Consider the following 11688-nt stretch of genomic DNA (forward strand, 5'->3'; position numbering starts at 1 on the left):
TTTTTCAATACAATGAGAGACCATGGGGGCATTGACTGTTTTGCATTTGATCCTGGAGCGGTGTTGGGAAATGCGATTTTTTATAGGTTGGATAGTTTCCCAATGTATGCCAGTGGACATGGACAGACAACGTAGTATATGACGTTGTGGGTGTTGCAGTTTGTAAAGCCTTCATGATTTACATATTTGTGACCATACACAAATCTGGTGCCTTCTATAGTGCTGTCACATGATACACATGTTCCGCATTTTCTGTGTCCTTTGATCGGTGGTAATGACAGCATGGACCTCAAATTTATATCTGGTTGTCTGATGGTTGTGTTGGCTCGTACAAGTTTCTCCTTGATGCTTGTGTTTTTTTTCAGTGCAAATATTGGAATGTGTGTGAAAGCTGGTATGCTCTTTATTGTATTCCAATTTTTTCGGATGATTTTTTGCATCTCTGTTGTGCGTCCTGAAAAAGTAGTGACGCATACCAATGGTGTGCTTTTTTTCTCTATCCTGGGAGTGAGGAGGGAGTCTCGTGGAGTGTACCAAGCTCGTTTTAGAGCCTTCTTGAGAAGTTTTTGGGGATAGTTTCTCATAATTAATTTCTCAAGTAGTTCTGTCGCGTTGCTAAAGTAGTCTTCTTTCTTTGAGCAGTTCCGTCTTAACCTCAGGAACTGGCTGAGTGGTAAGTTCTCACGCAAATTGCGTTGATGAAAACTTGAGAAATGTAAAAATGTATTTCTGTCCGTTATTTTTGGTGTAAAGTGTAGTGTAAATGTGTCCTTCTTCATGCTTAATTAGGAGGTCGAAAAAATTCATTTCTACATTACTGTAGTTAACTGTAAATTGGATATTCGGATTTCTGTTGTTTAGCCAGCCCACGAAGGTTACAAGTTGTTGTTGATCACCTCTCCACAGTAGGAACACATCGTCGATATATCGACGCTAAATTTTGATGTGTCCATCGAAGGGATTGTTGTTGTATATAAATTTTTCTTCATAGAGAGCCATAAACATTATGGCCATTTCTGGGGCGAATGGACAACCCATCGCGGTACCCATGGTTTGTAGAAATTGTACGTCATTGAAGGTGAAGAAGTTGTGTTTCAGGCATATTTCTGCTAGCTGGATTAAGAAGATCGTTGGTACATTGTGTGGACGGATACGTTTGTCCAGGAACACTTGAAGAGCTTCCAGACCAGCTTCCTGGGGAATGTTGGAATACAGACTCACAATATCCAGGGTCACTAAAAGTTCATTTTCATCATCAAAGGGGAAGTGTTCCAGTATGGTAATTGCTTGCATAGTGTCTTTGATGTAACTTGGTGTGTTGCAGACTAGTGGTTTCAAAAACGTATCAACGTATTTTGCCGGTCTTTCTAATATCGAGTTGACTCCCGAGATTATGGGTCTGCCCGGTGGATTATTAGGATCCTTATGAACCTTGGGGAGGACATACATTATTGGTGTTCGTGGGTTGTCATTGATCAAAAATTGTGACTCTTTTTTTGTTAGCCACCCTTCTTCCTTTCCAATAGGTATGATGGGCAGTAATTTCTCTTTAATTTTTTTGTTCCAGTCTTCGTTGGTCTTCCGGTAATATCTGTTGTCCGCTAGTTGTCGCTGTACTTCCAGCTCATATTTATCTCTCGGCCAAATTACAATTCCTCCTCCCTTGTCGGCTGGCTTTATTATGAGGCTCTTATTGAGTGCTAGATGTTCTAGTGCATTTTTTTCGCCTTTTGTGAGGTTCCATTTAGTGAATGTTTTCTTTTTTTCAAGTTCACCCAGATCTCTTAATACATTTTTTTCGAATGTCAAAAGTTCAATGGGCATGTTGGTAGCGCTTGGGAAAAATGTCGAGGGGTTTTTCAAGCCTGAAAAATTTCGAGATGACGTTTCTTCATTTTCCTGGAAAAATATTTTAAGTCGCATTTTACAGAATAGTTGTATTATTTCCATTTTAGTTTGATTGAGATCTGGTCTCACAGTGGGAATAAATGATAACCCTTTTTCCGTAGTACTTTAATTTCATTTGCGGTTAAGTCGTAGTTGGATAAGTTGTATACGCAATCAGTATCTTCAACTACCATTGGTATACATTCCTCCGAGTCGTAATCTCCCCTTGACATTGGTTGGGTTGGTGGTTTTACCATCTGTTGGCTCATGACCTGCCTCTTGGTCGGCTGCTTCCTCTGTCTAAAAAAGGGGACGGCTGGTAGAATGGTCTTTGTTGGTTGTTTCTGGTGGTAGAGGATCCCTCGCTTTCGCTTGAGGTACACGAAGATGATGAGGCGTCCGAGAATGTGAGGAAACGTCTTTTACTTCTTCCGCCGTATGTTCTAAGGGCTCCGGTGTTTTGGGATTGTTTGTAGTATTCCTTATCCAGATATGGATACACTTGGATTTCTGAAAAGTTGGTTATATCCTTGTGGACACTAGTGTATTCCTTGCAGTATTTTACTGTTACCTCACTGCAAAGAAAAAAAAGCAGACTTGGGTTAAGCCAATGTTTCCATGTTTTAAGAGTCAGAGCACACGCTTGGGGAGGTTGTTATTAGTCCTCTGGTGCTCAAAGTCAGAAATTTAGTCTAAAAAATAGAAACAATGCAGCAGGTTCATACAGAAAGGCACATTTGTTACAGCAATAGTTAAAAAATAAACAAGATAAAGTTACCAGACCAATTTACTAATGCAAGCAATCGGTTACAAAATAATACCATAAAAAGGGATATTGGTAAAGCTGATCAGTGGTTGTGGAGAAGGTACACTACATCGTTCCAATAGTGAAGAAACTACATTGCCCGCCACCTGTCCAAATCTGTAACATTCACAATACCAGCTACATCATGTACAATTTCTTCATAAATAGCATAGCAAATAGAGTCACTAATAAATCTGGGCTAAACCCATAATCATTCTTCCGAAACCGGTCCCAGGTTGCTTGTTTCCACTCCAGGGAAGACCTGGGTGGGCAGTTTGGGCTGGGCTGTTCTCTTGAGGAACCGGATCAAGACTGATTTGCATATGACTAGGTCCGAACTGGGGTGGCGAAGTGAGCTAAAGAACAATGATGGATTCAACCCAGATCTAATAGTGACAGGGGGTGAATGTCTGAAAAGTTTCTGCCCTCCGTCTATCATCTCATTGTGTTTGCATCACAAATAGCATGTCAGGTGTGACCGCAGAACACACGCGGGTGATGCCACGGTGTTGCAGTGAGACGCACCTGCCGAACCTGTCTCATGGCTGGGTTTGGGCACACTTACCTGGGAATTCTGCCTCCATTGGGGTTCCTCCGGGTGGTGGCTGATCTGTGCGGAGGATCCTGTGGTCAGCACCCAGGGTGCAGTTTTGCCATGCTTCCTGACTGGCATATAGTAACACAGCCATGATGGGACATGGCATCTGTATAGCCTCTCAATCCATCATGGCAGCCATTCAGTGTTTCCCTATGGAACTCTCCCAATCTAAGATGAAGGGGTTTTACTCCATCTTGACACGTGATGTCTTCCAGGTCTTTCTTGCTATTTAAAGGACTTTGGAGGGATTGTCCAGTGTGTCATAGCACTCCTGGATTCCAGGTTTCCGGTTTGTTTTCCTTCTTCGTTCCTGACCTTCTGTTGTTGTACTGCTGAATTCCGGAGGTTTTTTTCTGCCTTGTTACTTTTTCCTTTTGACATGTTCCTTAGAGGAAACATTCCAGCTTTGTGTTTCCTTCACTGGTTGGCAAGGTGGCTTCCAGATGCGATCGTCCCAGCCTCTGTCCTTGTACCATTCATGCCAATCCAGATTATCTGCCTTGCGTTCAGCTCTTGAGATGGCACCCCAGCGTGATCAGAAGAGATATTAAACCACCTCAGATGCCTAGCACCACAGCAGAAGCTTGGTCATCCCCGACTAAAGAACAAACAAAATTTGAAAATCAGAACACATGCCTTTTTCCTCTATGCACCCAGAATCTAGAATACCATCCACATCAGATCTGCTCAAACCCTCTTGCAATTCAGAAAGGAACTTAAGATGCACCTGTTCATAGAGTACCACCTCTTCACATGATAGGACCCTTCCCCCTATTTATTCTCCCATGAATTATATTTGAGGGTTTAAGTCCCATTTCCAGCACTATGAGATTATCTAGCTAGGTCTGCGCTTTAAAGAAATATTACACACATTCTTAAATATTTGATATATACATTATCCTCTGAAGGATTGGTATGATTAAATTAATTCAGATCTGCTCTGGGTAGTTATAGAAGACTCATTCAACTATATCAATAGTTACATTAGCACCTTAGTCCAGGCCATGTCACCTTCTATAATCCTAAAATTTTCAGCTACAAATCATTGTTTTCAGGTAAATTATTTTAATTAGTTCAAATTAATTCAAAGGAAGCATAACAAGGCTACAGCACCAATAATCGATTAGATTGTCGCAAGAAAGACAGAAAACAGTGACTGTAATGACCTCCGCTAGGTTGTTTGGTAACAGAGTGGTGAAGGGATAATTAGTAGAATGTAATTTGTGAATTAAAAAACGTTGGAGTTTAGCCATCCTGACTTTAATTGGTGACTGTATATTATGATCTCAGTTGTTGTTTGAAGGCTTTTATCAATAGTTTTCTCAAGGATGCCCTGGTGAGTGCATTATTATATCTGTTCTATCAGGAATACATTTCACAGAATTTAGCCATTTTCACTACTTGAGTAGGGATATGTTCATATGTTCTGTAATGCTGAGGACAAGTATAATCTGGAAAGGGGTGTGTTCTCCAGCTTCATCATCTTGTCCACTATCAAACACTTAAAAGTGGAAAGTGGAATGGTACTAGATAGTGGGAGGGTTAATAGGAATATTTGGGGTTATTTATTACATTTATCTTGATATTTCAAATTCAGACTCGAAGAATAATAGGTAATTGCACTTTTGCTGCGTACTATAAGTTTAGTTTACTTTAGATGGCTTCTAAAGTTAAGAATATCATTTTTTGATAAATACCGAATTATAAGTAATTTGATTGGTATTTAATTAGTAAAACATTGTAAAATAAATAGTATAACATTTATACCTACACACATAATTATATATATATATATATATATACACACACACACACACACGCACACACACACACACACACACACACACATATATGACCAAGAGCTGGATAGCTCGAAACGCGTCAGTTTGTTGTCTTAAATAAATAATTATTTACCAAACCTGGATCGGTATGGCTCGTGCTTACAGAAATCGGTAAGCTTGTTGGTGGATATATATATATATTTTTCTTTTACTAAAAAAACATATGTTTTAGGGACGTTAAAGTTACAAATGATCATTTTGAAAACCTTTGAAATTCACTAAAAAAGCCATAGGTTTTGGGGACGTTATAGTCACAAATTAGCATTTAAAAAACCTTTGAAATTCACTTAAAAAACCATAGGTTTCAGGGACGTTATAGTTAGTTGCACATTTCACTCATACAAAACCAAAGAAATTCGGCCGTTATAGTTAGTTGAGCTAACTATAACTCAGGCCCCCACAATGCACTGCTGATGATGTCACATATTACATCATTCATGACATGTTTAGTGACATCACCGATGACATCACTGATGACATCTCAAATGACATCACTGATGACATCATCCAGTGACTGTGTGTTTCTGTAAAGTTTAAATATGTTTTATAAATATATTGGCCACGGTATATTGAAGAATGAGTGGGTGTATGAGTGTGTGGATGGAGGATTTAGTAGGTGCGTGACTGACTGTATAAGTGAATGATTAAATGCGTCTTACTGAATTTATGGGTTAGTGACTAAACTGTGTGAATGTCTGTATCAGTCTGTCTATTGCTGCGTAAGCTGCTGCATTGGTTGATGAGTACCGACATGAGTGTCTATATGGGTTATTGATTGGTTGCCTGAGTATTTGTATGGATGCGCCAGTTTGTGTTTGGGTGGGTGGGAGGTGTGTGACTTTGTGCATAGATGTGTGAGTTCTTTATTCACTGGCTGTATTGGTTCAAGACTGAATGTGGAAACAGCTGTTTGGGTGGGTGAGTGTGTGTATGGGTGTGTTGGTGAGTGAATGGATATCTCAGTGCTACATGTCCAAGTAACTGCATATGTAAAACGTAGTGCATGAGAGAGTTGGAGTATATAAATGACTATGGGCCTCATGTAGGTAGCCAAATACCGGTCGGTAACGGCCGAATTTCGGTAATTTTACCGTTACCGACCGGTATTTTGGCTAATGGTATGTAGGGGGACAATTTTTGGTGTCGGAATTTACCGAATCGTTAAGATTACCGAATCGGTAATAATACCGAATCGGTAATGTTACCGAATCGGTAACTTTTCCGAATCGGTAATATTACCGATTCTGTAAATTCCGACACCAAAATCGAGATGTAGGGGGAGTGTGTGGGTGTGTTTTAGAGTCGGTATTTACCACCAACTTTTAGTTGGTGGTAAATAATTAAAGTATGTATTAATGCATTTTTACGCGCGTAGCAGTGTGCAATGTGGCATACATACATGCCCTTAGGGCATGTATGTGTGCCACATGTGCACACATGGCCGAATCAGGGGTGCAACAGGGTGTCAATGTGACACCCTGCCACCCTTGCAAGTGTTCCCCCCATTACCGAATCGGTATTTACCGATTCGGTAATGAGGCATACCTTCCCATCAATGGGAAGGTATGCCTCATTACCGAATCGGTAAATACCGATTCGGTAATTACCGAATAGTAACGAATCGGTAAAAAATACCGACTCATTACCTACATACGAGTTACCACTTCTAAAATACCGATTCGGTATCGTTCGGTATTTTAGAAGTGGTAACTCGTATGCTACCTACATGAGGCCCTATATGTGAGAGTCAGTGATTGTGAGAGTGCTGTATGGATGAGTGTGTACTTGTATCAGTGATTGTATAAGAGAGTAAGTATATGTTAGTATCACTATGAATAAGTGAGGTTGTATGTGTATAACTGTATAGCTGAGTAAATAGAAGTGTGATTGATTCTTTGAATGACTGACTAGATGTGTGAGTAACTCTGGATGAGTGGTGGTGTGTGAGTGTTTGTATAGGTGTATGAGTGCCTATGATAGTGTTGTATTGATGAGTCACTGTATGTATGAGTCACTGTATGGGTAAATGAGTGGATGTGGGGGTATACCTAGGAATCAGTGCATGCGTACGTAGTAACTGGTATTGGTGTCTCTATTGTTTCGAAAATGGTAGTCTGTATTTTAGAGTGGGTGTATCAAAGGTTTTATTAAGGTATGAGGAGGTGCATCAGATTTTCACGTGGATGATGTCATGAGTGATGTCATCAGTGATGTCATTTGATATGTCATTAGTGATGTCATCAGTGATGTCACTGACCATGTCATGAATGATGTAATATGTGATGTCATCAGCAGTGTATTGCGGGGGCGTGAGTTATAGTTAGCTCAACTAACTATAATAGCCGAATTTCTATGGTTTTGTACCAGTGAAATGTGCAACTAACTATAACATCGCTGAAACCTATGGTTTTTTCAGTGAATTTCAAAGGTTTTTTAAATGCTAATTTGTAACTATAACGTCCCTGAAACCTATGGTTTTTTCAGTGAATTTCAAAGGTTTCTAAAATGATAATTTGTAATTATAATGTCACTGAAATTAATTGTTTTTTAGTGAATTTCAAAGGTTTTTTAAATGCTTATTTCTAATTATAATGTTCATTAAACCTATGTTTTTTTTCAGTGATTTTAAATTATCCATTCTCAACCTGGTGAAAACAGCCGATATCGCCAGTTTTCCAGCAACAGCTTCCACACAAAAAAATCGCCACGAATGAGAGCAACAACTAACGCTAATAATAATAATAAAACAGGTGACAAGCTGCTTTAGCATTAGGAATGTAACATCTGTCTTTTACTGGTGTAAAGCAGGACGACTACCTACAGTGTGAAACTGAGCCTAGCCCAGAATCACATCTGAAGACCAACTCATGTCATAGAGCTACTGATCATGCACCTCCCACCTCCAAGAAGGCCACAAAACCCACTGCCACCAGCCCCCGGACCACTTCCCCTACTACCACCGAGGCAGTGCACAACAGGACAGCGAACCTTCCAAAAACGGCATGGCCCCTCAGCCACACAATAGCTGAATGTTGCGAGATGTGGCAACCAAACATGTGTGAAGGACGCAAGTCACCCACCAATAATAATGCACACAATACCAAGTGTAGCGGTGATGTGCTGGACAGACCTCACTATGCAGAGCACAAACCTCTCCATGTGTACATATACTGCTGGGGCTTGTAGTGTTGTGGACAGTGGACGAAACCATGTTACCTCAGGCAGTGGGGAAGATCTCAGTCATGTACCTGTGTCGTCGTCCCCTGTAAGTGGAAGCGCAGTTGGCTGGTCCAACGTCCGCCACTCCAGCGTAGAAGTGTGAATAAATAGGCTGGGGCTCTGGGCGTGGTTCACTTGTGTGAAGGCCAACGCGCCTGCCAGAGCGGCAGCCCTCACCCTGCCACGTGGCTGCTGCCATGACCGCGGGCCTCCTCGACACAGGCCCCCTGCGAACACAGCGGCACAGCACCGCAGAGTTATGTCTGTACACACTACTGCCTTTGATCTACACTGTGGACAGAAGGGCTCACAATGCAGATGGAGTCGCGATTGCAGATGATGCAGTCCAGTGGGCAAGAAACATTGCTCCCAGCGTGGCCAGTACGGACCACACATCATCGCACGCTGCGTACATGCTGAACGCCAGAGGTACCACTAACTCAGTGCACCACAAGTCAATGCCACGTGGCCATATTAAGGCAGTAATCATTAGACACAAGACATTGCTACCATTGCGGCCCGCCCAGACCACGCATCATCGCAGGGTGCGCACACGCTGAGTGCTTCAGGTGCCACTAACTCACTGCACCACAAGTCACCGCCACGTGGCCTTACTGAGGCAGAATTAATTAGACAAAAGACATTGCTACTAGTGTGGCCTGCCCGGAACATGCATCATTGCAGGCTCCGCACACGCTGAATGCTTCTGATGCCACTAACTATGCAGCTCAACTCAACACCATGTGACTGTGGGCCCTTGCTGACCGCTGCCTCTGGCCTACACTGCGGTCAGCACGGCTCACAATTCAAATTGAGTCTTGATTCATTAATTAGAGAGTCCAGTAGGCAACTAACTACAACGTCCCTGAAACCTATACAATATCCTTTTAGTATCCTTGCTTCAAGAACTTTTTTGATATCAATTATAGCTTTAGTACAATGACCAAATTCATCTTGCAAGTCCAAAGGAACACTGAATGGCAGTCTACACTGCGGCCAACAGAGCTCACAGTTCGAATTCAGTCTTGATTCATTAATTTCAGAGTCCGGAAGGCAACTAACTATAACGTCCCCGAAACCTACACATTTCGACAATGTATTCCATACATATTTCATCTTTTGTTACCTACACTGCAGTCAGCAGAGCTCACAATTTACATTGAGACATGATTTATTAATTGCAGACAGAATTGTACTCTATATCCTCGGATTTTGTCAAGAGGAAGTGACAAAAAGTATTCCTCGATGTCTGTGCTGACTACTGCCTTCCATCTACATTGCGGACTACAGGGCTCACAATTCAGATCGGGTCGCAATTGCAGATGACACAGTCCAGTAGGCAAGAGACATTGCTCCCAGTGCGGCCCGCCCGGACTATGCATCATCGCTGGCTGTGCACACGCTGAATGCTTCTAATACCCCTATCTCAATGCAGCACAACTCATGGACCCTTTATGATACAATATTTTGTGTATAATTTCACATCTGGTGCCCCTACTTTAGTGTACCACAAGTCATGGACCCTTTACAATAGAATCTTTTGTGTATTATTTCACATCTGGTGCCCCTACCTTAGTGCAGCACAAATCATTGACCCTTTATGATTGAATCTCTGTGTCTGATCCAATGATTACTGTTGTACTTGTTGCCAGCACCAACCATTTCCGGAGGGCTGGCTTACACTCATCCCACACGCATCCAGCACAGACGTCACTGGACATGTAACTCTGATAATAAAAAGGAGTTGAGCGCACGTGCCCGTACCCAGTTCCACTATCTATCTGTGTCCGTGTGTTCATTATGTATGCAACATGATGCTCCTGGGCCCTATCACATTACATTGTGCTCTGGACAGCGTATGCAACCAACTTACCTTTGACAGTGGGAGAAAACTTTGGTTATGTAACTTTGTCTCGGTCATTGTACAAGTACGTACGTAGAGACTGGATGATTAGAGTACTGCAAGGAGAGTGTATAGTGAATTTATAAGTACGTGGGGATTGGTGGAGTGATTGTATAAGTACATATGTTGGCATAGCCTAATTCCGACAACGAGCTTGTTTCTAATTGGCTGCCCTCCATGTCCCAAAAGCTGAAATTTGGGCTTTGCATGACCCTGTATTGCTACAGCTGCAATACTCCACTGAATGTGCAGTAAACATTCACATCCACACAGATGTGTCATGTCCACCATCTTTCTTTTGTGGAACTATGGATGAATGTAGGGTCAGTGATTCCCTGTACCTTCCATGTTGGCCATGTTGTGGGACTTGGCTCACAGAGTGACATATTGACGCTTGCGACCCGGGTGACGGCAGCACTACAACAAGAACACCTACATAGGCGCATCAGTTGATTCCTCATGCAGCTCACGATGGAGCCACGCCCATAGCTTCGGAGTCATTCTTCACAGACTCACGCAGGACTGGCATGCGCCAGGCCAGCCCACTCTACTTACGCTTACAGGGAAGGACAACAATGCTACATGGCTCAGATTTTCATTGCAGTGATCTGCTGGTCACGCCCTAGTTGTCAGTACGCCACAGCCACTCCCTCACGCCTAGTATACACCCACACCATACCCATACAGTACAGGCGTCACAGGACACTTGACCCTCCCAATAAAAAAGACCGGGCGCACGTGCTTGAAGCCATTTCAGAGTTACTCGCACCGAATGCACTGCGGCCGGCACAGGCACACTGGCACGGGACGGTGACTTTCGGTCCCCTGAGGTACGGGTACCGTAACTGCTGAGCGGGTGTGCAACCTGCGATGATGATGGGTGCACTGGTATGTCCTCTGCCATGGCAAAATCAAGAGGCAGCACCAAATGTGAGACCTGGCGGTCTGTGGAGTGGGGCTGCATGATATGCAGGGTGCCCTGTCCGTGAAAAGGTGAGCAGTGAGGACTGGGTGCGCAGGGGCGGGCAGACACCTCTGGGAGGTGGGAGTGGATGATGTGTAGCAGCCTGGATGCACAAATGTGGAACAGCGATTTAGGCGTGCACAGTGGCATATACTCTGCCATTACTAATTCTGTACTATGTTTCAGAGGTGGGAGCTTGAGGGCTCCACTAGGTCCCGGCACATGGTTGGAGACACAGCGGACCCGTAAAGGTGAGCTGTGAGGGTTCTGTCCACAGTATGGGCACTCACTATCCCTCTTCGTCTCTTCCTTTCTCTCCTTCACACTCTCTCTCTCTCTTCCTCTCACACTGTTTCTCTCTCTCTTCCTCTTTCTCACACTCTTTCTTTCTCTCTCTCTCTTACTCTCTCTCACTGTTTCTCTCTCTCTTCATCTCTCTCACTCTTTCTCTCTTTCTCTCCATCTTCCTCT

This window comes from Triturus cristatus, chromosome 2_1, assembly GCF_964204655.1.
Source record: "Triturus cristatus chromosome 2_1, aTriCri1.1, whole genome shotgun sequence".
NCBI lineage: Eukaryota > Metazoa > Chordata > Amphibia > Caudata > Salamandridae > Triturus > Triturus cristatus.